General features: G+C 37.6%; 1 pseudogene across 1 annotated transcript; it reads right to left on the bottom strand.

The window, feature by feature from the left end:
- Positions 1-7603: 7603 nt before the first annotated feature.
- LOC309870645 (small RNA 2'-O-methyltransferase pseudogene) lies at positions 7604-8403 on the bottom strand (annotated as a pseudogene). Its single transcript has one exon. The product of its transcript is annotated as a small RNA 2'-O-methyltransferase pseudogene (transcript).
- Positions 8404-25353: the final 16950 nt, after the last annotated feature.

The following is a 25353-nucleotide window of genomic DNA, read 5'->3' as shown; positions in this document are numbered from 1 at the left end:
AAAGTGACCTAGCTGGGGTGCCTGGGTGGCTCAGTGGGTTAACACCTCTGTCTTCGGCTCAGGTCATGATCTCAGGGTCCTGGGATCGAGCCCCACATCAGTCTCTCTGCTCAGCAGGGAGCCTGCTTCCCCCTCTCTGCCTGCCTCTCTGCCTACTTGTGATCTCTCTCTGTCAAATAAATAAATAAAATCTTTTAAAAAAAAAGTGACTTAGCTAAGAATTAGACCCTTCTTCCCCTAAATTATCCTCAACATACAACACATCCGCCCCTTACTGATACTTAAGCAGTTTTTAATTTTATAATATGTGCTTGCATAGATCATATAATGTAGTATTTATAATTTTATGTACTTATAATTAAATAACATTAATTATGATGACATAGTTACTTTAAAAACATCAAACAAGGGGCGCCTGGGTGGCTCAGTGGGTTAAGCCTCTGCCTTCGGCTCAGGTCATGATCCCAGGGGTCTGGGATCGAGTCCCACATAGGGCTCTCTGCTCAGCAGGGAGCCTGCTTCTCCTCATCTCTCTCTCTGTCTGTCTCTCTGCCTATTTGTGATCTCTCTCTCTGTCAAATAAATAAATAAAATCTTAAAAAAAAACATCAAACAATGCAGACACTCATATAATAAAAAGTAAGTCTAAAAAAAGTTAAAAGACAATTGATAGGCATTGCTTTTAAACTTGTAAATTAGTAAGAAGAAACTATTCCATAATTCCTTTAGGTTGGACTAGTCTTCTGTATTAATGTTTCTCATTATGATAAGATCACCAGTGGTCTGTTCCAAAAATAATTGGAAAGCATTATTTTAGCAAATGGTGCTATAGTACATCACACCAAACCAGTTGCAAATATATAGGAGGGCAGTGAGCCATTCGGTATGTTTAAATATCCAGGGGCAGAACAACTCTTTGCACATGTGGGATAAATATGTGATGGCCAAGTGTTCCACTAAAAATCCCTTTATGGTAAAAAGGATTTTCTTTCTTTCTTTTTTTTTTTTTTTTGATAACTTATTTATTTATTTGAATGAGAGAGAGAGAGAGAGTGAGAGAGCGAGTGAGCATGGGGGGTGGTTGGGTCAGAGGGAGAAGCAGACTCCCAGCTGAGCAGAAAGCCTTATGTGGGACTCAGTCCTGGGACTCCAGGATCATGACTTAAGCCACCCAGTTGCCCCTCTTTCTTCTTCTTCTTTCTTTCTTTTTTTTTTTTTTTAAGATTTTGTTTATTTGACAGAGTGTGAGCATAAAGGAGGGAAGAAGCAGGCAGAGGGAGAGGGAGAAGCAGGGAGCTGCAGAACAGGGAGCCAGATGTGGGGCTCAAACCCAGGACTCTGGGATCATGACCTGAGCTGAAGGAAGATGCTTGATGACTGAGCCAACTAGGTACCCCTAAAAGAGCAGGTTTTCTTAGGAATCTCAAATACTGATGAAAATGGCTAGGAATGAATTTAACTTTCCCCAGAACTTTATTTTCTTTGCTCATTAGATAAAACTATGGATGATACATTATTGGTCATATTTTAAAAATCATAAGTAAGTATTAAAGCAGAGTTTCAAGAAATGGTTTTCAGAGACAAAACTAACTTAAAGATTAGATTTCAGTTTGCTTCTTTCTCCTAAGAAAAAATATTACAGTCTTCCAGATTTTCAACATTATATGATCCTGAACTTAACATCTATGGAGTTCTTGGATTACTTAAGAAACCTAACATTCCAAATGGGTCTTGGAGAAAGAGAAGATAGCAAAGGATTTGACAAAAGGTGTGTCCAGTGATAGAGTTTGTGTTTTGTGCTTATTTCTTTTCTTCCTTTTTTTGTCTGTGGGTGGGAAAAGGAGGGCACGGATGGGTAGGATGTGTAATCAGCTGTTATCAATCAGCTTTGGAAATTCCCTTGTGGCTGGACATTTTTGAGGACTGACCCAGTCTTCCTGTTGGAACTCATCCAAACCCCAGAGGAGGGCTCTTTGTCTCAATTGCAGATACTAATAAACAGAAATACACATGGTATTTTTGTTTTTGTTATTCTTGGATGAGGTTAATTAGTTGGCTATGCATTTGGAACTATGTCCTCTTTTAAAAAGTGGATTGGAATATACCACAACTATTAGTATTTGTTAGATTTTGTTTTGTGCAGTGCATTTTGAAAATGGAGCCCATTATGGAAATTTATACTATTGCTAAAGCACTACATTGAATTCAAGAACTACTTTCTTGATTTTTAAGAATAAGGTCGGAGAAACAGTTCACAACCAGTTCAGAGTCTTGTGATTGATTTTCTCCCCAAATTTAAAACTAAATGTTAGTTTTTGGGGAGAGGTCTGTATATGCTTTGACTCTTACACCATTCCTATGAAATATATACCCTTATTAATACTACCCTATATCTATAGGTATACTATAGTATACCATACTATCCTATATCCTATAGGTAAGGACACAGAGCCTTAGGAAGATTTTTTTAAAAACTGGCCCAGGTTTTCACGCCTAGAGTCAGAATTTAAACCTAGGCCTTCTTGACTCCAAAATTCTGCTGCTCGTTTTGACATTAAACATCATCATCCTCCCTGTTTTTACCTGCTCTCAGTAATAGTAATGATCACCAATTATTTGCCTACTTTCTTTAGCTTTTTACACATGGTTTACTCCATTCACTTATTTACATGTAGAATAAGTCATAGACACAGGTACAAAACCTCAAAGTTTCAAGAAAACAAAAGATCTAAAGAACACCAGAGCAACTGTCGAAGTACAGAAGACTGAGGCAGTAGGAGCAACCTCTGTATTCTCTATCTGGATTCTTTTTAAGGGGTAAAAAGAACATAGGCTTTGCTGTCACCAAACAACCACCCTTAACATTTAATCCGAGTCATTTTTAGTTAAGCAAAATTGGCACAAGCAAATGATTGCCTATGTATAGAGTTTATAATGTGGAGAGTTTGCCAAAATACTATTACAGATTTTTTTCTTTTAGATTCCTTACCTTCTCACCTTCCAGAAAAATGTTTAAGTGGTTTTAAAGCCTAAACCACCTGACCTTCTTCCCTTTCCCTGTGTGTTTGTGGGGGGGGGGTGGTATTTGCTATGAGGTACCACCTTTAGGAATTAGGTTCCTAATTAGGGTCAGGTGCAGGGCTTTCAGAATGTGATAACTCTTGAGAAAATGACGAGAAGGTTTTATTCTTTCCCTTTGCTCCTCTTTATTTTCAAGCATTAGAGGGTATGACTTGAGCCATTTCTCTTTATTGGTTTTTCCTCCATCATGATCAAGAAACTGATTTGTGCCAAAATCAGAATGAGTCAGACAATACGAAACCAACATGTATTTGGACCAGTGAGGCATGGATGTACTGAAATGAGCCTCAGCAAACCCTCTTTCTGGGTGTTTGACCGCATGCAAACAGGAGGAGATGGTGGCTTCACCGTGGGTGTGGTTCTTCCACCTCTCTTCCCACAAACTCCCCTTCCTCTCTTTCCCTGAATGTGTTTCAAATTGGAGCAATGGTGGGTGGGAGAAGCAAGAGCTTCCCTGCAACTATAAATAGTAAAGCCAAGAATTCTGAGTGTTCAGGAGAGGAGGTAGAGGGAGATAGAGTGGGAGAGGTGGGAAGCTACCCAAATTTAATCACTCACACATTGCTTCGAACCAAATCAAGTTCTGTGACCTATTAAGAATAGTGAGTAAATATGGGGTGAGCCTCAAACCCAATCTGAAAAAAAAAAAACAAAAAAAACAAAAAAAACAAATAACAGCAACAACAAAAAAGAGGACATAATAGAGATGGTCCCTGATAGATAGTCACCTCTCTTAACTTTTTGGAAAAATACAGTTATAGTCAGGACTAGTGTGAACCAAAACCCATGGAAAGATTGATGGAAATTCATTTTAAAAAGCCACACACATGAAAATAATTTACACAGGAGGTTTTCTGCACCACAGCTGTGCTGCTTATTTATTTTGGACCAGTTTGTGCAAAAAGTGGTACCAAAAATGGACTTAGTTCTTGCTTGATAACCTTACAAATGTCAAATTAGTCCCCTGAACTCAAAATCCCCATTCCTGAATAAGCTGCTATTTAAAGGCAGATGGTTTTCAGAGTCTCCAGGTCTTCATTTCTTTAGAATTTACTTGAGGACTGTACTCCTGCTTGTCTTCATTTGTAGTCAGTGTAACTCTTGGTCCTGTTTCTCCTACCACTTAAATACATCCAGAAGACATAGAGTGGAAGACAGAAGACTGAATAGAACCCCTGTTTAGTGCATGAACCTGCCTCGGCCTTGGAATGGGAAACATGCTTTGTAAAGAGTACTTCCTGACCGATAAAAGTTATACAAGATAATCTTCTGGAGCACTGTTGCCTCACCAACCAACCATAGATATCAGAGGATGGAGTCACATTGGCTTTGATGCTTGCTGTTTTTCCTCCAAACCCCTGAACCGGGATGAGACAAGAGTGCCAGTTCATAGGAGTGCCCGTGCACCTTGAATCTAATAGAGCTAGGTGCCTCGAAGCCAGCCAACACATGTGCAAGGGTGTGACATTTATTTAAGGGATTTGGAGACCAAGGTCTCATGCACATGCAATCAGAGCCTTCTGGTGTCGGTATTCATCGAATTATCCTCTTGCAAAAGGATCTGGGGATTGATACGTAAAAACTCTGCCTTTGTGAAACAGGCATGTTTGTATACTTCTGATCTGATTCATAATCTTATTCATTATTTGATTTATACATTGCCTTTCTTCCATGTTGCCAAAGTGCTTCTTGACTAATCTAGAATTACATGAGTTAACTTTTTTAGGTCAATGCAAAGTTCACCTCTTAGGCCACCTCCCAATGGGATAGATTTGTTTTGAAGAAGAACTGATTTCCTGAAAAGAAGCCCTTCATTTATTAGGAGAGTCTTTGTTAATTTCTGAAGGGAGGGGTGATTATCAAGATTATTTCCCAGTGCCTAATGTATAGCCTTGGACATAATAGATTGAAGGTTGATGCATTTAGTTTATAGATCAATGTGTCAAAGCACAAGCAATCAAAGTTATGTGCCAAGACTCATAGCCTTTCTGGAATGCAATTTAAAATGCTACTAAATCCATTCATTAACATCACCCTTTCTTCACTAAAAATCCTGCATGTTCCTAAAAATCAGTTTTGGCAGGCATCGAAACTCTCAGTGACTCAGACTAATATATTTAATTTAGCTATGATCTCTTCTCTGATCTTTTTATTTCCTTTCTTTTGCCAAGTTTATATTAAAATGACTAGAAGCCATAAAAATTAAAATTTTACGAAACAAGGATTTTTTTCTCCCAAATTAACCCACCAAAATATAGATGTCAAGTTTTGTTTCATGAGCAGATTCCATGATAACACAACAGCAGAAGAGTCCGTTTGATGTCAGCTCTCAAAGAATTTTTTTTTTAAGATTTTATTTATTTATTTGACAGAGAGAGATGACAAGTAGGCAGAGAGGCAGGCAGAGAGAGAGAGGAGGAAGCAGGCTCCCCGATGAGCAGAGAGCCCGATCCCAGGACCCTGAGATCATGACCTGAGCCGAAGGCAGCGGCTTAACCCACTGAGCCACCCAGGCGCCCTCAAAGAATTTTTTACTGATCTAATATTTGGTAGACTCAGCTTTACCACTGTTGGAACAATGGCCTTTAATTATTTTTTCCAATTTATTAGAACGTTTTTAAAAGAAGGAATAGAATTGACTTAGTGAGACCTGTGAAATGTGATGTTTTGTCAGTGCATTTTAAATTTTAATTTTGTAATTAAAAAACGAGAACATAGACATTGGATCAACAATTGACCTTAACCCTATTCTTGATTCAAAGATAAAATGTGACAAACATGTCCCCTTTTGAAATGTGAAAATCAATGCAACCATTTGCCAAAATGAGCAATGCATCACTTTACTCTGGCTTGATCCTTTTCTTGAGAAAAGAAAAGAATAGATGACATCCTCCTGCTGGCTTCTTGGCAGAGCTGATATAAAACAGCCTTGAAAATAAGTTCTAGCCACTAAGTAGAAGTCCAAAATAAAAGCAGAAAGAAATAGATTCTCTTACCACCAGGGGGCGATAGATACTCCAACAAGCTATCCCCAAGGAAAGGGACTGGTTGTGCTGCTGTTTCACTTGTATTCTCTTTCTTCTTGGTCTCCTTGGGACATTTTGTATCCCATGGATAAGCATTGTCTTTCTTTATGGAATAGTACTGGAAAGAGAAATGAACAGTGACAAGTCGTTGGGATTGAAAGGAAAGAAGAGGGCCAAGGCTGGTGGTATAGGTGAGAAGGTTAGGGAATTTAACCAAACATTTTGCAGACTTATGTGACCTTTGAAAGCCATACATGAAGCTAAATATATAACAAGAGAAACACATTTTAATCCTTTTGTAGTCACGATTCTTGTGGTTACTATTTGCTGTGGACTAAATGTTTGATCCACTTCTGAAATTCATATGTAGAAGCCCTTATTCCCAGTGTAATGGTGTTTGGAGGTGGGGCCTTGAGAGGTGATTAGGCCATGAAGGTGGAACCCTCATGAATGGGATTAGTGCCCTTGTAACCAGAGACATGAGAGAGATGGTCTCTCTGCCATAAGAGGACACAGTAAGAGGGTGTGTCTATCTGCAGGCTAGCTAGAGTTTCTCATTAGGAACCAATCAACTGACACCTTTATCTTGGACTTCCCAGCCTCCAGGACTGTGAGAAATAAATATTTGTTGTTTAAGCCTCCTTAGTCTATGGTATTTGTTACACTTGCCCTAATGGACAAAGGTATAATTGATACTTCTTGGCCCTTAGGTTTGCTATCTGGATTTTGTAACACATGCCGTCTAAGGCCATAAACAGGTTTATGATGACGGTTTATGATGATGATAATGGTTTATGATGATGACAATGACAATGGATTCTAGGCATGTTTTCCTAGTTTAATTTTGTACTGTTCTTTGAACTAGTTTTAATGAAATTAAATAAAAAGCGTACATATTAGAAAAAACTATAGACAAAAAGGTTATTCTTTTCAGTTTGCTTCTGGTCAGATCTATAGGTCTTCCCCCCCCCCCCGCCCCGAAAAGGTTTTATTTGATAATCCAATTTGCTTTAAAAATTTTTGTAAAATCACATTCAACATGGGTCTAAGAAACACGAAAAAGCACATTATGGGCCCTCCACTGCCCTGCAAAAAGCCTATGAAAAAACCCACGGTTAGAGAAAACTGCAAACTAAGCTGCCTCACTTAGGGCTCCAGCGCAGGGCTGACTAAATCCTCAAGAAAGAGGCGCTGTGTGCGTAGTCAACCAACTCCCCCTGCGCGGCGGTCTGATCTCCATTCAGCCACAGTCCCTCCGCGACCACGGTGCGCAGCTTCTCCGTGCTGCCCGCCGCCAGGCGGTTCACCTTCCGGTTGAGTGAGGAGTCTTTCCAGCGGTACCTAGAACTTCTCTCCCACACTGTGTGGCTTGGTGGACTGCCCTATTTCGGCCCTTTGAGCTTCTGTTAACCCGTGCTGGGGGAAGGGGGTGCAGCTGCGAAGCGGTGCCACGCGGCCGCCCTCCTTTCTCCTTGGACCCTGGAGAAACCGGCTTTTCATCGACGATGGCTTTCACCGCCCCAGTACTCAAGAGTAAACCGGAAGTATTTGCTTTGCTGTAAACTCAGGTAGGAGGTGGTATATACAACTTCATAAACATGTTCCTCTGGCTCTGAAACGCTCAATTCAGTTGCCTTTGCTCTGTTTTTCTGAAGACCCGTGTTTGGGTACAGTATCCAACAAGCTCAGCTCCTGCTGGTGGATCCTCCACACCAGAAAACTCTACAAAGTAATGGGAGAGCTTTGCCACATCCAGAGCTCAAATCTGCAAGTGCTCTTTCTCTTCCACTCAAATCTGTGATCTGGATCTCTAAAGGTTGATGCTGGAAATAGGGGACTGAATTCAGAGTTTGGTGTGCTGATGACAACCATACCTGGAGAAAAGTACCCAAATACAACCTCAGGAATCTTGGCCAGATTTTCAGAATTTAAGTGTTTTATCAATTCAGTACATGTCACCAAGTCAAATCCACACAAACGGGAGTCTTTTTGTACAGCAGAACCACGATACAAGGTTATAGTCAAATCTAGTTCCCGAGGAATGGTGTAACCCCCCACTCGTGGAGACAACCTACCCCCTCCCCATTCAAAGGATTTGGCAGCAATATCTACTCCAACAAGATACTGAACGCAGCGGTGGTATTTCAGCATCCATACAAGCGTCCCCAAAGCCCAAGTCTGCATTCTTCTTGTGTCCATGTTGATTCACTAAGTTTTTAACAAAGTAGAATCTCTGTTCGTACGCTGGTGGTTTGAACTCAATCACTTTCTTGCTGAGAACTTCACAGTGATCCATACTGTTGCTCTGTTTGTTTTCTTCCGTTTTGTTAAAATAAAAAGGCCAATGTATCCTTCAAGCTCTATGAACCAGCAATGGCTCAGCTCCGAGGGGGCACACCAGCAGGAAAGAAAAGTTCTGCAAACTCCAGCTCAGATCTATAGTTCTTGACCAGAGCACTCTCATTCCCCCAACACATGGGGCATTTGTCAATGACTGGAGACATTTTTTATGTTACTACTTAGGATAAGGGTATAGCTACTAGTATATGTAGATAAAGGCCAGAAAAATTATCTTACTTTGTGCAGGACATCTCTCCATAAAGAACTATCTAATTCAAAATGTCAATGAGTAACCTTTGCTCAGAGCAACCCTTGCTCAGAGAAAGAGAGATAAGGGAATATATCTTTCTTTTCCTTCAGGGTAAGTATATTAGTTTTAAAGATGACGCTCAGCTAAGATCTCCTGCTCCAACAGAAAGAAAATACTGTCATTCAGGTTAAGAATAAAGATATTGTTGCTCCAAGTGGAGAAAGTCCCATGATATTAAGAGAGCATGGAGGTAAGATTGCAGAAATGTGGTCAGTAATTTTGCCAAGTCAGGGAGAATAAGAGAAAATTTAGAATTCTACAGAAAGATGTTCCAGTTTTCAGAAAGGAAAAGACAAATTCTGAGACCTATTGAAAGCTGAGTAGTATCAAGTGAGGAGCTAGCCAGATATATTTGACTAGCTATGTTGTAGCCTTTACCTTTCTTTTCTTGGTGCACTGAGGCAGAGGTAGGATAAGTAGATTTGGGTGATCCTTAGTTTTTTACAGTTCATGTAGGGTAGGTGATCCCTTTTGGTAGATAAATAGCATTTCACTAAGCAATGGATTAAATACATCATGAACAGGAGTGTCTGGTTCCCTTGCAAGGTTTTGTATTTGGTCCATTCCTATCTAATATTTTATCCAGTCTTAGGTGAAGACTGCTGATCAAATTGGCAGATCAAAATGACTTGGCAGAATCAGAATCAAAAAGATTATACCAGAAAAAGAAGGATATGCTGGTGGTAAAAGATAAACTTTAACAGTTTTGAATAGCAGCAACATAGGAAGAAGTTGTAGGAGATGGGGCTGAGTTGAAGTTTATTTTGGAAAAGTACTTAAGTAATTTAATGGATCATAACTTCATACTGAATTCAGGTTAACCCCAGTGACTTTTCTCTGTGATAATAGATGCAGAATGTTCAGAATTTGGACTGTTAAATCTTAGCACAGGCCACACTGGGAGGAATGCATGTCAATTATCTCATGTCAAGAGACATACAGACAACCTGGAGTATTCAGGGAACCAGGGAGGAATGGCTATGCTGGTGAGGGCCTAAAAACTATGCCATAGATGATGCACAATTGAAAGAACTAGGAAAAGAGAAATTAAGGGGATATGAGATAATTGTTTCCAACTACATAAAGGGCTTTAGGGGAGGAGAAAATTTAGGCATTTAGTGATTGCCCCAAAAGAACCTAGCCAGCTTGGAAAAGTAGATTTGGGTTCAAAATAATAAACTGTTTGAAGATGAAAATGTTTCTTTGGTTGAGTTCCTGTCACCAGAGGCTAGACAATGATAGTGTGGCTTTCCATTTGTTTGTTTTGTTTGCTTTTTTTTTGTTTTTGTTGTTTTATTTATTTTTTGTTTTGTTTTGTTTTTTGTTTGTTTTCTTTGAGGCTGTTGAAATGTCAGATAGCTCCAACAGCACCAGACAGACTTTACATTATCTTCCAATTTAGGACTCAGCCATTTTTACATCATCCCTAATAAGTATAAAGCCAAATACCTTTTAGGCTGGTCTGATTCTGTTAATAAATATTAATGCTATCACATTCAATGTGAAACAGTTTCAAATTCCCCTAAAATAGGGTTTCTCTAAGTGTATGAAATGAATGGACAAGGGTCTCATTACATCTCATATACAAGTTTTCATGAACAAAACATTTGAGATTATGGCATGCTGTATTTTTAGAGAGTCACAATGCATATTAACTTACTAGAGGGTCTGAAAAGGGCTGCAGTTAAAAATAAAAGCAAGTCTTAAAATTCCTTAGTGAAGCTATTAGAATCCTCCATTATACCTTCCCTAACTTTTCAGCCTCAATGTTCATAATGCTCCCAATGAACCCTTCTCTCCTGCCACCCAGTAAATTTTCCCGTACCTTTCTACTCTTTGGATCTCTCCATTTCCTTTATTTGGAAGATTTTAGTGTGTGTATCTGCCCAGGGGTCACTCTTCCTGAAGTCAAAGCCAAAAGGAATCCCTCTCAGTTTTTGCACTCATATCACAGTCTAAAAGTGGTTGCATTTCATGAGGTTTACTTATTATTTTCTGAGGATATGTTAGAACATAATATATTCTGATGTGTGTTATAAGACCTGGTATCATGTTTCTCACCAAGTAGGTGTTCAATAAATCCTTCTGGAGTTATTAAAGGAGCCATAAGGCTTTGGAACTCAATTCACTCATTCTCAGGTCAGTGTAAATATTCTTAATATTAAGGGCATAGTCTCTTATATCCCAAAGAACAAATGGAAAGTGTTGTTTTGTTTTAGGCAAAGAATCCAAGTAGTCCATAGTGGTTCTTTTTTTTTTTTTTTTTTTTTTTTTAAACAAATTACTCTCACCTATTGACTCTTGTTCCAGACTAGGTGAGTGCCTCCCAGATGAAGGGGTGGCTTTATGGAGATAACTATATTTCAGTGAATGAGTCCTGTTTTCTTTTCATTATGTTTTTATTAGAGATTCATGACTGTGCCTTTGCCTGTAGCTAGATACCTGGTTTCTCACCACAGACTGGACTAACATCTTGATTTTGCTTTGTGAATAGATGTAATTATTCTCGGTCATCTTGTCAACTTCATCTAGTAAGAGAGAATGGTTTTTGACTCGGGTTATTGGAGATCTTGCCCTGGGAACCTACTTAAGGTTATAAAAAAAAGGGAAGTGATAGAGCCTAAGGCTGGCAATGATTGTCTCTTTATAAATTAACAAGGAAGAGAGATTTGCAAATAAATAAGCAGGGCTTTTCTGTCCCTGCCTTTCCCCCACCTCTTCCCACAATCTCAGCTTCTTTCTCTCCCTAAGACTGTAGTGAAAACGTCCCAAACCAGGTAGTTGCAACACCTTACCCAGCATCACAAATGAAATTGCCTTAGCTATGTTTAAGTGGGAAGTCCATCCAAATGGAAGAGATATCTCAGAAAGAGATAGATTATTTTCAAATTAGGGCAGTTGAAATGCTTTACCAAAAGAGCTCTGTGTGTAATAATCTCCTTCCCTATAGAATTTTGTTTACTACCTCTCTCAAAATTTCATCCTCTATATTTTATAATTTAGAGCTCAAGTCAGTAATTAGGGAGATTATTGTACAATGAAAAACAATTATTATTTACTAAAATCATCCTAAAGTTTAAATTAAGAGAAAGATGAAGGTATTTATTTAGAAAAAAATATTTCATTCATCTCAAAGAGCTTTTTTATTGGAATAAAGTTAGAAAATAATGGAAGTTTAAAAATTATTCAAGAAGTTCATGTGTATAGAATATATACATTGTGTCTTTTCAAAAAATTCACTGAACAATTGCTTAGTTAGATCTTATTTTTCCTTTTATCTTCTTATTATGGTATAATAATTTTATCTTCGTATTATGGTATAATACCAGGATTAGGAGCATAATTATAATTAGCTTACCGTTCCATACCCCTTTAGTGGTTAACATCAAATCCCTGAAAAGCTGTGATTCAGAGTCCAGAAATGTGTAGTCAAATGCCAAGTGCACCAAAGGTAAACAGAAACAGAAAGAAAATTGCTTTGTTTTCATTGAGTAATGAAATAAATCTTCTACAAGGATGTACAAATGAAGAAACTCAAGAGTTCAATTCTAACTCTTTGAAGGACTTTACCATTTATTTCTTCCCTGACAACTTCTAGCCAGAAGTTCATTTACTTTTCCAGTTGAGGAGTGGAGGTGTGCTGTGCCCTAATAATAATTGCGCTTATCATATGATCAAGTTCTAGTTAAAGATTTTAGCCAAGGAATGCTCAAGCATCTGGAAAAAGACATTTGCATCTTTCTACGCGCAACATCTAAAGCAGTTGCTACTTAGGCTGTTAGGGCTTTTCCTTTTTGCCTTGGTTGGATGGTTGATTATTCACCCCCATCAGCTGGATGGTTGATTATTCACCCCCATCGTTCTTCCACTCACTCAGTAGCCTGAGCAACTCTCCCAGTGTTTCTCTATTTTTTCCAGACTCTTCTATCTTCCCACCTTTAAGAGACTTATCAGGCATGCTTCACATCTGACCTCTCTGCTTTTCTTCAATAAACACATAAATTCCAAGTGTAGGGGAGGGGAAAATTTTGTTCTTTATCATCTTAGGTTCAACACCTAGGGCTATGCAAATTAAACTGGCAAAGGACAGATAAACAAGAGAAAAAACATACAAATTTTATTTGAAGTTAATATTTTAATTTTACCTCTGGACAGGATTCTCACAGAAAAGAAAGTGAAAAACTCAAAGAAGCAATTAAGCCCATGTGCTTAAATACCATTTTAAGGAAGAGTGACAAATCTGTGGAGAAATGACAATACAAAAATACAAGGGGTTGGGCTTCTAGGAGCGGTAACTTCTGCTGAAGTAAATATATGAAGGAAATTAATGGAAAGTAAGGGTTATTTCAGTAAGACTTGCTAATGAGATTCAAGTTGATGCCATCTCCAGTGGTAAGAGTTGAGCTCCCTCTTCCTGGTGTGGGTGGGAAGAAAGATACCATCAGAAAGGGAAATCTATGCCCCACCTTTAGGGAGAAAGTGGAAGAGAGCTTTCCTAGGTCTGCTGTTTTTCAGTTGCCTTCAATTCAAAATAATTCTCATGCAGAAATGGCAAACATTGGGATGGCATATTTAAAAAAAAAAATTTAAATCAATTAACATGTGGTATATTATTAGTTTCAAAGGTAAAGTTTAGTGATTCATCAGTTGCATATAACAGCCAGTGCTCATTACATCAAGGGCCCTCCTTAATGCCCATCATCCAGATAGCGTATTCTGATTACCTTCCAAGCTTTCCTGGGAAGTCACTTTGAGACACATTCCCGTACTCTTATCTAACCCAGAGCTCTACTCAGCTTAGTGAAGAATGTCTTCAGGACATAGGTTGGGCAGAGTGTCCAGCCTCTCAGTATTCATAAAGGTCTGGGATCACATTTATATGCCCCTCTCTCCCTCCACACACCGGTTCTTGTTCTATGTCCCAGTATCTACTGACCCACCCCAAAGACATTAGCTCTTACCCCTTTCTCTTATGCCTCATGAACCAGGGCACTGTCATCTAGTCTCATCCTGGGATGAGCCAGAGCATTCCTCTGTTATCTTTCCAATGTATCACTGTTGTAGCATAAAGTCTCCATCTTGCTTCCTTCAGAACTTTCCTTTTTAGTTCTCAGCCATTTTTCTCCCTCTCCTCCTACTTGTTTATTTTCTTCTTCTTTTTTTTAATCTCAATAAGTTCTGTATCTTTCAAAATAAAACCTCTGGATTTCAAATGTAGTATTTTTTTTTTTATTGTGTGGGCTTCAGAAAAAACTTTTGGATAGTAAAACATTTAAATGTTAATTTATTCTTTCTCTTTGAAGCTGTAACAGTACTAAATCATGATCCTGTGTTTGCTGATGGATGCCAAAGTGGTTTATTTGTAGCAAGTTGGGAATAGGAAAGCATGAAAATATATATTAAATTATGGTATTTTGTTGAGAAAATAAAAGCCACTAGTTGAAAACTGCATTTTCTCACTCCATCTCCCAAACCTGTAGCCTGGCCTACATCTGTCTCCTTTAGATAGATAGATAGATAGATAGATAGATATAGATAGATAGGTAGATAGATAGATATATTTTTTTATTCTCTGGCTCCTATCAGAGGTAAATGTTACCTTTCTGCTTTTGTTACTCATGGACTTCATTCTTTAAATTTTGTTGAGAAAATAAAAGCCACTAGTTGAAAACTGCATTTTCTCACTCCATCTTCCAAACCTGTAGCCTGGCCTACACCTGTCTTCCTTTAGATAGATAGATAGATAGATAGATATAGATAGATAGGTAAATAGATATATATTTTTTTTATTCTCTGGCTCCTATCAGAGGTAAATGTTACCTTTCTGCTTTTGTTACTCATGGACTTCATTCTTTAAATTTTTTCCTCTGTTTTCTGCATTATCAAACTTCTCCTTTGTTAGAATTTTTCATTTTCATATGAACATGATTATATCTTAAAATTGTATGTCTTCTTTCTTACATTATCCCCCACCCTTTCCTGTTCCCTTTCCCATCAGTACTTCTTAAAAAGGAAGTGTAGGCATTCTGTCTTCACTTCTTCACTGCCCTTTTAAGTCCACTTTAATCTGAGACACATTCTCAAGCTCCACAGCTACTCTTGTCAAGATTAATGATAACTTGCAGTGGCCAAAGGAAAGAACATTTTCTGCCTTCCAGTTACTTGATCTCACATCAGCGGTTGATTTAATTGTTCATTGCCACCTTTTTCCTAGTTAATGTCCCTTGACATCATAGTCCCAGCCATGGTCTGAGTCTTTGCTGGTTCTTCCTCATGTGCTTGAACTTTAAACTTTGGAGTCATATAAGGCATTCTTCTCTCTCTCTCTCCCTCTCTCCTCTTCCCTTCTCCACTTCTCTCCTCTCCTCTTTCCTTTGATCTATTTACCTTCTTTTCTTCTTTATGTAAAATTTCTTTGTAGGTGATCTCATCCACATTCATGGCCTTAAGCAACATTCTGTGTACATGCTAACACAGTGAGGACTTGGTGTCTCTTACTGTTATTGGTGCCCCACTGTCTATTGCAATGCTTAGAAAATAGTAGGTTCTTGTATTAGCTCAAGCTGCCATAACAAAATACTATAAACTGGATAGCTTAAACAACAGCAACTTATTTCTTAATTCAAGGTTGGGAAGTCCAGGGTTAAGGGGCCAGCAAAATAGGCTTCATTCTGAAGCCTCTTGTGGCTTGTAAGCAGGTGCCATCTCCCTGTGTGTGTGTGCATATGATCTCCTCTTTGTGCTGGTGCAGAGAGATAAGCATTCTGGTATCTTTTTTAATAATAGTACCAACCTCATCAGACCAAGGCCCCACCTGGACCTATCTAACCCTTTTTACCTCCGGGGGCCCCCATCTCTAAATACCATCACATTGGGGGTTGGAGCTCCAAGATAAGAATTTTGGAGGAATAAAAACATTCAGTCTAAAACGGTTCTTAGCAAATGTTTTCGAATAAACTATTGACAGTTTAAATTTATTCATTTTTAATTGTGAATTTACTTTTTTATATTTTTATTGAAATATATTTGACATATATCATCGTGCAAATTTAAGGTGTACACCATGTTAGTTTGATAGATGTATATACTGTGATTGCCATTGTAGTGATAAATAGCACCTCTATCATGTTGCATAATTACCATTTTTTTTAGTGGTTGGAATAATTAAGGTCTAGTCTCTTAGCAAGCTGGATGATAATAATATAGTATTGTTGTCTATATTCACAATATTTTGCATTAGATTTCCAGGGCTTATTAACTGCTCATTGCAGGCTTGTATTCTTAAACAGCATCTGCCCTATCCCCCTCTGGTAACCATCATTTCCTCTATGTTAACCATCATTAACCATCATTTCCTCTATGTTTCAAAAGATGGGCTTTTAGATTTCACATATAAGAGATACAATACAATATTTGTCTTTATCTGTCTGACTTATCTTACTTAGCATAATGTCCTCAAGGTCCATCCATGTTGTTGCAAATGGCTGGATGCCCTTTTTTCTCGTGACAGAATAAAATTCCAATAATATGTAATATATAAATATAGTGGTAGAAGATATATACTGTATCTTTATCCATCATCTGTTGATGGGCAAGACAGTATTGCTCCCAAAAGTTAACTCATTTTATACTATTTTATACTGCCCACAGAAATTAACTCAAAAGAGATAAAAGACTTAAATAGAAGACCTGATGTACTGCAAATCTCCTAGAAGAAAACAGGGAAGAACCTCCTTGACATTGGACTTGGCAATGATTTACTGGTATGACACCACAAGCACAAACAACAAAAAATAAAAATCAACATGAAGAACTACACCAAACTAAAAAGCTGTGCAGCGAAAGAAACAATCAACAGAATGAAAAGGCAGCCTATAGAATGGGACAAAATATTTGCAAATCATGTATCTGGTAAGGGGTTAATATCCCGGATATATGAGGAACTCCTACAACTAGTAGCAAAAACAAAACAAAACAAAAACCAAAAATAAAATTCAAATCTAATTTAAAAATGGGCAAAGGACCTGAATTGGCTTTTTTTTCCAAGAAGAGATAGAAGTAGCCAACAGGTGCCTCGAAAGGTGTTCAACATTGCTGATCATCTGGAAAATGAAAATCAAAGCCTCGATAAGATATCACTTCACACCTGTTAGAATGGCTAGTATCAAAAATACATGTGATGATAAATGGTGGTGAGAAAATGGAGAAAAGGCAGTCCTGTGCACTGTTGGAAGGAATATAAATTGGTACAGCCACTATGAAAAACAGTATGGCAAAGTTTCTCAAAAAATTAAAAATATAACTTCCATATGATTCAGCAATCCCATTTCTGGGTATACAACCTAAGGAATGAAAATATAAGTTATATTGTTGAAGATATATCCCCACGTTCATTACAGCATTGTTTATAATAGCCAACACATGGAAACAACCTAAGTGTCCATGATGGATCAGTGGATAAAGAATTTGTTATCTAGCGATCAATGGTTGATCAATCTATCATGCAATATTATTCAGCCTAAAGATGAAAGAAATCCTGCCATTTCCATACAACACTGATGAACTTTCAGAGCATTACACTAAGTGGGGTAAGTCAAATAGAGAAGAACAGATACTGTATGATCTCATTCATATGTGGACTCTTAACAAAATACCACACTTACGATGACAGATTGTAGTTTGGTGGTTGCCAAGGGCAGGGAGTAGGGAAAATGGGTGAAGGTCAAAGTGTATAGACTCTCCGTTTATCAGATAAACAAGTTCTAGAGATCTAATGTACAGCATGGTGACTATAGTTAACAATACAGTATTAAATCATATACTTGGAAGTTGCTAAGAGAATAGATCTTAAAACTTCATACTGTATCATATGTTGCCTAACTGAACAAATAAAAAAGTACTGTCATCTACCAGTAGATAAAGTACAATAAATTGAAAAAAAAACTTCTTACTATATACATACATAAAGAAGATGACTTTGTGAGATGATACATGTCATCTAACCTTATTGTAGTAGCATTTAACAATATATACATATATCAAATTATGTCATTCACCTTAAACTTATATGTGTCTTATAGCTCCATAATTCTAGGGGGAGAAAGATGATTTAAGTGCAGGTTTTGAGATTTATGTATCCTTTTAAAAACGTGTTTGAATCTGGTATTGAAAAGTCTTAAGTACATTGGTCCTTCCTCCTCCTTTTTTTTTTTTAAACTTAAAGATTTTATTTACTTATTTGACAGACAGAGATCACAAGTAGGCAGAGAGGCAGGCAGAGAGAGAGGAGAAAGCACGCTCTCCACGGACCAGAGAGCCCGATGCGGGGCTCGATCCCAGGACCCTGCGATCATGACCCAAGCCAAATGCAGAGGCTTTAACCTACTGAGCCACCCAGGCGCCCTGGTCCTTTCTCCTCCTTGAGGTCTGTAGGTGACTTACATATAAAAGCCAATATAGCTCTATTATGAATGTGAAGTTCTGAGTAATCCTAAACAGTGTTTTTGAGTTATTGATAATTTGGACCAATAATTCTTTGTTGCGGGGAGTTCTGGGGACAAGGAAGGTTGTCCTGGGCAATATAGTATATTTAACATAATCTCTGACCCCTGGGATGCCAGTAGCACATCCCTTTCCTAGTTTGACAATCAGAAATTTATTCAGACATTATTAGGTGGTGGTGGCAGAAAATTGTGTCCCACTGAGAACCACGGCACTAAAGGATATTCTTTTCAGAAAAACTGGTCAGAGAATCAAAGTAAAGTTCCTTTCTCTGTCAGAGTTCAGCTCTGACCTTCTTCCACAAGACTTTTTCCCTAAACTCATTATTCCCTCATTATCTATTCAGCGTTTTTTAAAACTTTGTTTACAATGATGTAGACACTTTCAGGTTTTTGTTGTCATTAACAACTTCTGACCTTGTGGAAGTCAGGGACTATTAAGTTCATTTTATTTAATTTCATGAAAAGGGCAGGCACTGGAGCAAGTCTTTATTTAACTAGTGAAAGCAAGTGTGAAAATATCTACAAAAGATCAGAGCTCACCTTATCGAGTGTGAAGTTACAAGTCAGCATGCAAAATGTTATCCTGTAAAAGTCCTTTCATTTTTTCCCCCTTTAATTGTGGAAGTTGATTAATTTTATTAGACTATTCTAATTGCTTTTCACTCGAATCAAGTGTACTTTGGAAAGATTTAATGTTGGAACAATCCACCTGTGCTTTTTCAATAGAGAAAAACAGATGCGTGGGTGTTGTTTTAAATTCAGGCACAATAGATTGTGTCTGGGTGAGTAGAGGCTATTGGTTTTTAACCTGGTCTTAATTTGGGAAGTTAAATTATACAGCTCTGAAAATAGGAGTAGGTAATGGAAAGACAAGCACACTTAAAATGTGAAAGGAGTTGGATATGATTCTTCCCTGTTCTGCCCTGGGAAGTCCCTCTGAAGTCACAGGGAGGTCCCTGAACCCAGCTGGGACAGGAGCAGCCTCGACACTTCCATGGAGACATCCACTTGGATGGCTGTAAAGTGGGGCCAGTGAACTCATTCCTAATAACCAGTCAACTCCTTTTAGTTCATTTTCCAGGGCAAGATTAGATCATATTGGAAACCTCACCAAATAACCTTATAAAAAGAGATGAACTCACTCCCAATTTTCATCAGGTTTTGAAGCAAAACCATAAAAACCACTATCCCACCTCAGGCTACTGGAAACAAATTTGCATTTCATTCTCAGGAACAGAAATATCTCTAGGCAAATATTTCAGTGAGAGGCATGCCTGTGTTTCTTACCTCCTCAAGAAACCACCTTGTTGGGCACTGATCTGAAGACTGATATAGCCCAGTAGCCCATGACCATGCAGGCTAGCTGAGGTTTAATAGCCATTTGGGGGATTTATGTTCCTAGTTTTGAGAAGAGTCAGAGCTCTTCAGACTCTTTCTTCCCATGAAGAATTGATTTGATATGGTTACACTGCAGCCAGTTCTTCCGGTAGCCCGTGTGCTCCATCTTTTTCTTTAAGAAATAATAGTAACTTTTCGGTGGAAACTTCCTATAAACGTAGCACTTCTTTGATTTACAAGACAATTGTGTGACGTGATGAAGGCAATTGTTTGCTAGGTGGCATGAGAACCAGTGAGTCTAAAGGGCAAAGATCAGGTGGCTAGACATCCAGAGGCTTTTCTTCATGCTAACGTCGCTTTATTGACACTTAACTTACTTAGATAAAACACATTCATCTTCACCATACAGCTCGAAGAATTATGACCTGTGTACCTCCCCGTCACCCAGATCATAACGAACATTTCCATCACCTCCGAAAGTTCCTCTGCATTCTTTCTGATCAGTGTGTCTACCTTTTCTCCAAAGTGAACCAGTGCTCTGAATTTTTATCACCATAACCATTAGTTTTATTTTCTTCTTGAACTTCGTACAAGTGGAATAATACTTTGTGTACTCTTTTTTGTCTGGTTTCTTTGGATCAGCATAATATTTCTTTTCTTTTCTTTTTTAAAAGATTTTATTTCTTTATTTGAAACAGAGATCACAAGTAGGCAGAGAGGCAGGCAGAGAGAAGGGAGGAAGCAGGCTCCCCGCTGAGCAGAGAGCCTGATGTGGGGCTCAATCCCAGGACCCTGGGATCATGACCTGAGCCTAAGGCAGAGGCTTTAACCCACTGAACCACCCAGGCGCCCTGGATCAGCATAATATTTCTAAGATATATCTGTGCCACTACCTGTATTTGTTGTTTGTCGTTACTTATTGTTGAGTTATATTTCATTGTATATCACATTTAGTCAATCCATTTTCCTGTTGTTAGACATCTGGGGCTTTTATTAATAGTGCTGCTATGTGCATTCATGTATGTACAGGTCAGTTTATAGAATATATGTACTCATTCCTCCAGGGTAAATGCCTAAGAGTGCAATAACTTGGTCATAGAGTAAGTGTATGTTTAACTTTATTGGAAACTGCCAAACATTTTTCCAAAGTGATTGTATTATTTTACAGTCTTGAACCAGCACTGCATGAGTTCTGTTTGCTCCATATCCTGATCAAGGATTTTTTTTTTTTTTGCTAGAGTGTTTAATCTCCGTGGGCATTATACTGTGGGTGGTAGTGTCTATGAACAAAATGAAGGAGAGTGGGAAGGGTACTCTTAAAATGTATGAGATGGGGAGAAGTTCTCATTTGCCTGACTTATCTCCTATACTTTGTTTTAATTGACATTTCTTGCTTTCTTTTGTAAACTTGAAAGTGACCATTAATTGATAAACATTGCCTTCTGTTCCAGGTGTAGGGCAGTATTTTAACTCCAACTGTGTTCTTTCTGCTCAGAGCCTATTAGCTTATTTTGCTCCCACGCAGATCCACACATGTTCGACTTAAAAAAAATTCGTAGACACCTGCTGTTAAATTTATGTATTATTAATTATAAGAAACTTACTGCTGCACTAGTAAGTTTCTTGATTAAAAAATATTTCCCAGTCAATTCACATTGATTACAAGTTTCTTGTTGTTAAATAAAAGATGATCTATCTTTTTTTATTTTTTAAGATTTTATTTATTTACTTGTCAGAGAGAGAAAGAGCACAGGCAGAGTGGCAGGCAGAGGCAGAGGGAGAAGCAGGCTCCCTGGTGAGCAAGGAACCCGGTGTGGGACTCTATCCCAGGACGCTGGGATCATGACCTGAGCCAAAGGCAGCTGCTTAACCAACTGAGCCAGCCACCCAGGCATCCCAAGACGATCTATCTTTAATTCAGAATATGTTATAGGCTGTACTGGTACTTGTTTCAAATGGCACTTGTTTCAAATTATAATTCTGTAGGGAAAGTAAAAATCCTCTTCTTTAATTATTTTCTACTTTTCATTTTGAAGTAATTTTAGTCTTATGTGAAATGTAAAGACTTTGAAAAAAATTCCTCTTTCCTCAGATTCACCAAATTGAAATATTTCATCACATTTGTTTTACCATTTTCTTTGCTTATTTCCATGCATATTAATATTTTCTTTGCAAAATTTGAGAGTAATATATAATACTCCTTTACTCTTAAATACTTGTTATTTCCTAAAACTAGTATATTCTTTTATATAATTACACTATACTTAAGAAAATAAAGACATGATGATTGATATAATAGTAGCCTCTAATATACAGATCTTATTCAAGTTTTGCCATTTGTTTTTACTGCTTTTTTTTTATTGTAAAATAAAGAGATTTCCTTATCTGGGATCCAGTCTAGGATAATTTATTGCAGTGATTGTCCTGTCTCTTTTCTCTGAAATAATTCTGCTAACTTTCTTTTATCATCTTGACAGTTTTGAGGAATGTGGACCATTGCTTTTTTCTTTCAGTTTGGATTTGTCTAATGTTTCCCCATAATTAAATTTATGTTATGATTGGTGGATAAATTGTCACAGATGGAATATTGTGTCCTTCTCAGTGCATCTGTTAGGAAGCCAACTGCATATTTTGTCAAATATTGGTGATAACTTTGATCATTTGTTTAAGGTCATGACTGCCAGATTTCTCCACACTAGTTACCCTTTCCCCTTTGTAGTTAATGAATGTCTTGAGGGAAAATACTTGAGACCATATAAATATCCTGTTGTGCATCACCCAATAGATTTAGCATCCATTGATGACATTTTCCTGAGACTACTGTTACTAAGTTGATTGCTAAATGTTGAATTATTATATCGCTCGTATCTGCTGCATTTGTTACTTGGTATTCTATTCTAAGGAAGGGCTCTTTCTTCCTCTTTATTTGTTTAATCTTCATTTTTATATGAACTCATAGGTTCTTTTTTTTTTATACTGTGGATTATGATTTTTGTTATCACTACTTCGTTAGATGGTCAAATCATCCTAAATTCTCTAATGATTTTATCCATGAAACCACTGTGAAATCATGTGCTTTACATTATGCTGTTATCATTAGATGCTGGGTAACTGAGCCAATTTAGGCGAATGAAAAATAGATCAACACATAATAAATACATAGATAATTTAAATAGATTTTTTAAATGATTTTATTTATTTATTTGAGAGAGAGAGATAGTGAGAGAGAGAGCAAGTGGGAGGCAAGGCAGGGAGAAGTGAAGCAGACTCACTGCCAAGCAGGGAGCCTGACAGTAACACAGGGCTCTATCCCAGGACCCTGGGATCACGACCTGAACCGAAGGCATCATACTTAACTGACAGTCACCCAAATGCCCTGATAACTTAAATATATTTTATATAAATATTCTATTCCACTATTAAAATCTGTTAGGCAAAATAATGTCACCCCACGGATATCAGTGCCATAGTATCATAAACATGAGAATATGTTAGCATTACATGGCAATATGGATTTTTCAGATGGAATTAAATTTGCTAATCAACTGACCCCCAAAAAGATGACCTTGGATTATTTGGGTAGGCCCAATGTAATCTGATGGGCCTTTTAAAGGGGGACAGAGTCAGAGAGAGATGAGGCATGAGAAGTAATCAACTTGCCATTGCTACTTCTGAGTATGAAAGGGGCCACAAGCCAAGGAAAGCAAGTGGCTTCTAAGAAATAGCTTTCAGTTGACAGCCAGCAAGTAAATGGGGACCCCAGACCTAAAACCTTCAGGCAAATTTCTGCCAACTACCTGAATGAGGAAGGAAACATATTCTCCCCTGAGAGTTTCCCAAAAGGATTATAGGCCCAATTTTAGCCTAGTGAGACCATGACAGACTTCTTACCTACAGAACCACAAAATAATAATTTTTTTTGTTTTTGTTTTAAGTTACTAAGTTTATGACAGTTACTTTTACAGCAACAGAAAACTAATACCTAGACTCCATATATGTATATGGGCTATGCATTCATCTATTCACAATTAGTTATATAGTCTTACTCTTTCTCATTCATTCCCTCTGTCTCTTAGTCTCTGACTCTCTCTGCCTCCTTTCTGTTTCACTCCTTTTCTATGTTTCAGTTTTCTCTCTCTCTTTTTTCTAGTGTGTGTGTGTACATGTGGTGTGTGTGCATGTGTGAATGCATTACTTAAGGAGGCTAATGAGTCAAACCTAAACTCTTGCTGTGGAAACTTAAGAAGATAGTAACAAGGTAGTAGAAAGCCAATAAACACAAATTAGTGCAGCCAATCTTTGAACTTTTGAAAGCTGTACTCCTAACCTTTCTGTTTTTTGCAGTGTGTTTTTGCCACTTCCTTAGGGGAATCACCTAAAATGGTTTTGACTTCAGTATTACATAAAATATCTCCAAAGAGTTGTTTTGCCAAGCCACACATAACACGCTAATATTTTTCTCAGAAGACTTTAACATAGCAATCAGTCTTCTTAAAAAATAGCATGTTTCCCTCTATAACTTGGCTTCATCATTGAAGCTTGTGGTAAACATAATTAAATAGTCTGGAACAGATTTGAATACTTAATGGTATGCTGGACACAAGCCAGTATTTCTTCTAGGTGAGATTGGTTGGTTGGGCAGGTATCTCTAACTTTGTGTAATTACTGTATTCTAGAGAAGTTGTGGTCAAATTATATTTTCATAAATAAAACCACGTTTTAGGGTGATGAGTGGAGTTTTCTGTATGAAGAAATCTGATGGCGAATTGTTTGTGAACCATCAGTTCATAATGTGGGGGTGTGTGTGGTGGGTGGTGGTTCCAGGTAGTTTCACTGTACAAGCATTCCTCAGAGAGATTGCGGGTTCACTTCCAGACCACCACAATAAAGCAAATATTGCAATAAAGTGAGTCAGATGAAGGTTTTGGTTTCCCAGTTCATATAAAAATTATGTTTATACTGTTGCATTTTTATACACTAATAATGAAATAGCAAAAGGGAAATTAGAAAACAATCCCATTTACAATTACACCAAAAATAATAAAATATCTTGGGATAAACTTAACCAAGGAGGTTTCACCTGTACTCTGAAAACTATAAAACATTGATGAAAGAAATTGAAGATGGCACAAACAGATGGAAAGATATTTCCTTCTCATGGATTGGGAGAGTCAATATTGTTAAAATGTCTATACTACCTAAAGCAATCTAGAGATTTAATGCAATTCCTATAAAAATATCAATAGCATTTTTCACAGAACTAGAAGAAACAAACTTATCCTAAAATTTGCATGGAACCGAAAAAGAATCCCAATAGCGAAAGCTATCTTGAAAAAGAACAAAGCTGGGGCTATCACAATCACATTTCCAGATTTCAAAATGTACAACAGAGCTGTAGTAATCAAAACAGTAGGGAGCTGGTACAAAAATAGACACATAGATCAACAACAGGATAGAAAGCCCTGTAATAAAACCCACTATTATATGTTCAATTAATCTTTGACAGAGGAGGCAAGAATATGCAATGGGGGAAAATCATTGTTTTTTCAACAAATGGTATTGGGAAAATTGGACAGCTACATGCAAAATAATGAAAAATGGATTAAAGACCTAAATATGAGACTTAAACCATTAAAATCCTAGAAGAGAGCATAGGCAGTAACTTCTCTGACATTGACTGTAGATATGTCTCCTGAGGCAAGGGAAACAAAAGCAAAAATAAACTGTTTAGATGGCATCAAAATGAAAAGCTTCT

Source organism: Mustela nivalis (assembly GCF_964662115.1).
Source record: "Mustela nivalis genome assembly, chromosome: 8".
Classification (NCBI taxonomy): domain Eukaryota; kingdom Metazoa; phylum Chordata; class Mammalia; order Carnivora; family Mustelidae; genus Mustela; species Mustela nivalis.
The sequence above is the reverse complement of the archived record's forward strand: the minus strand, read 5'-3'. Positions and strand labels throughout refer to the sequence as shown.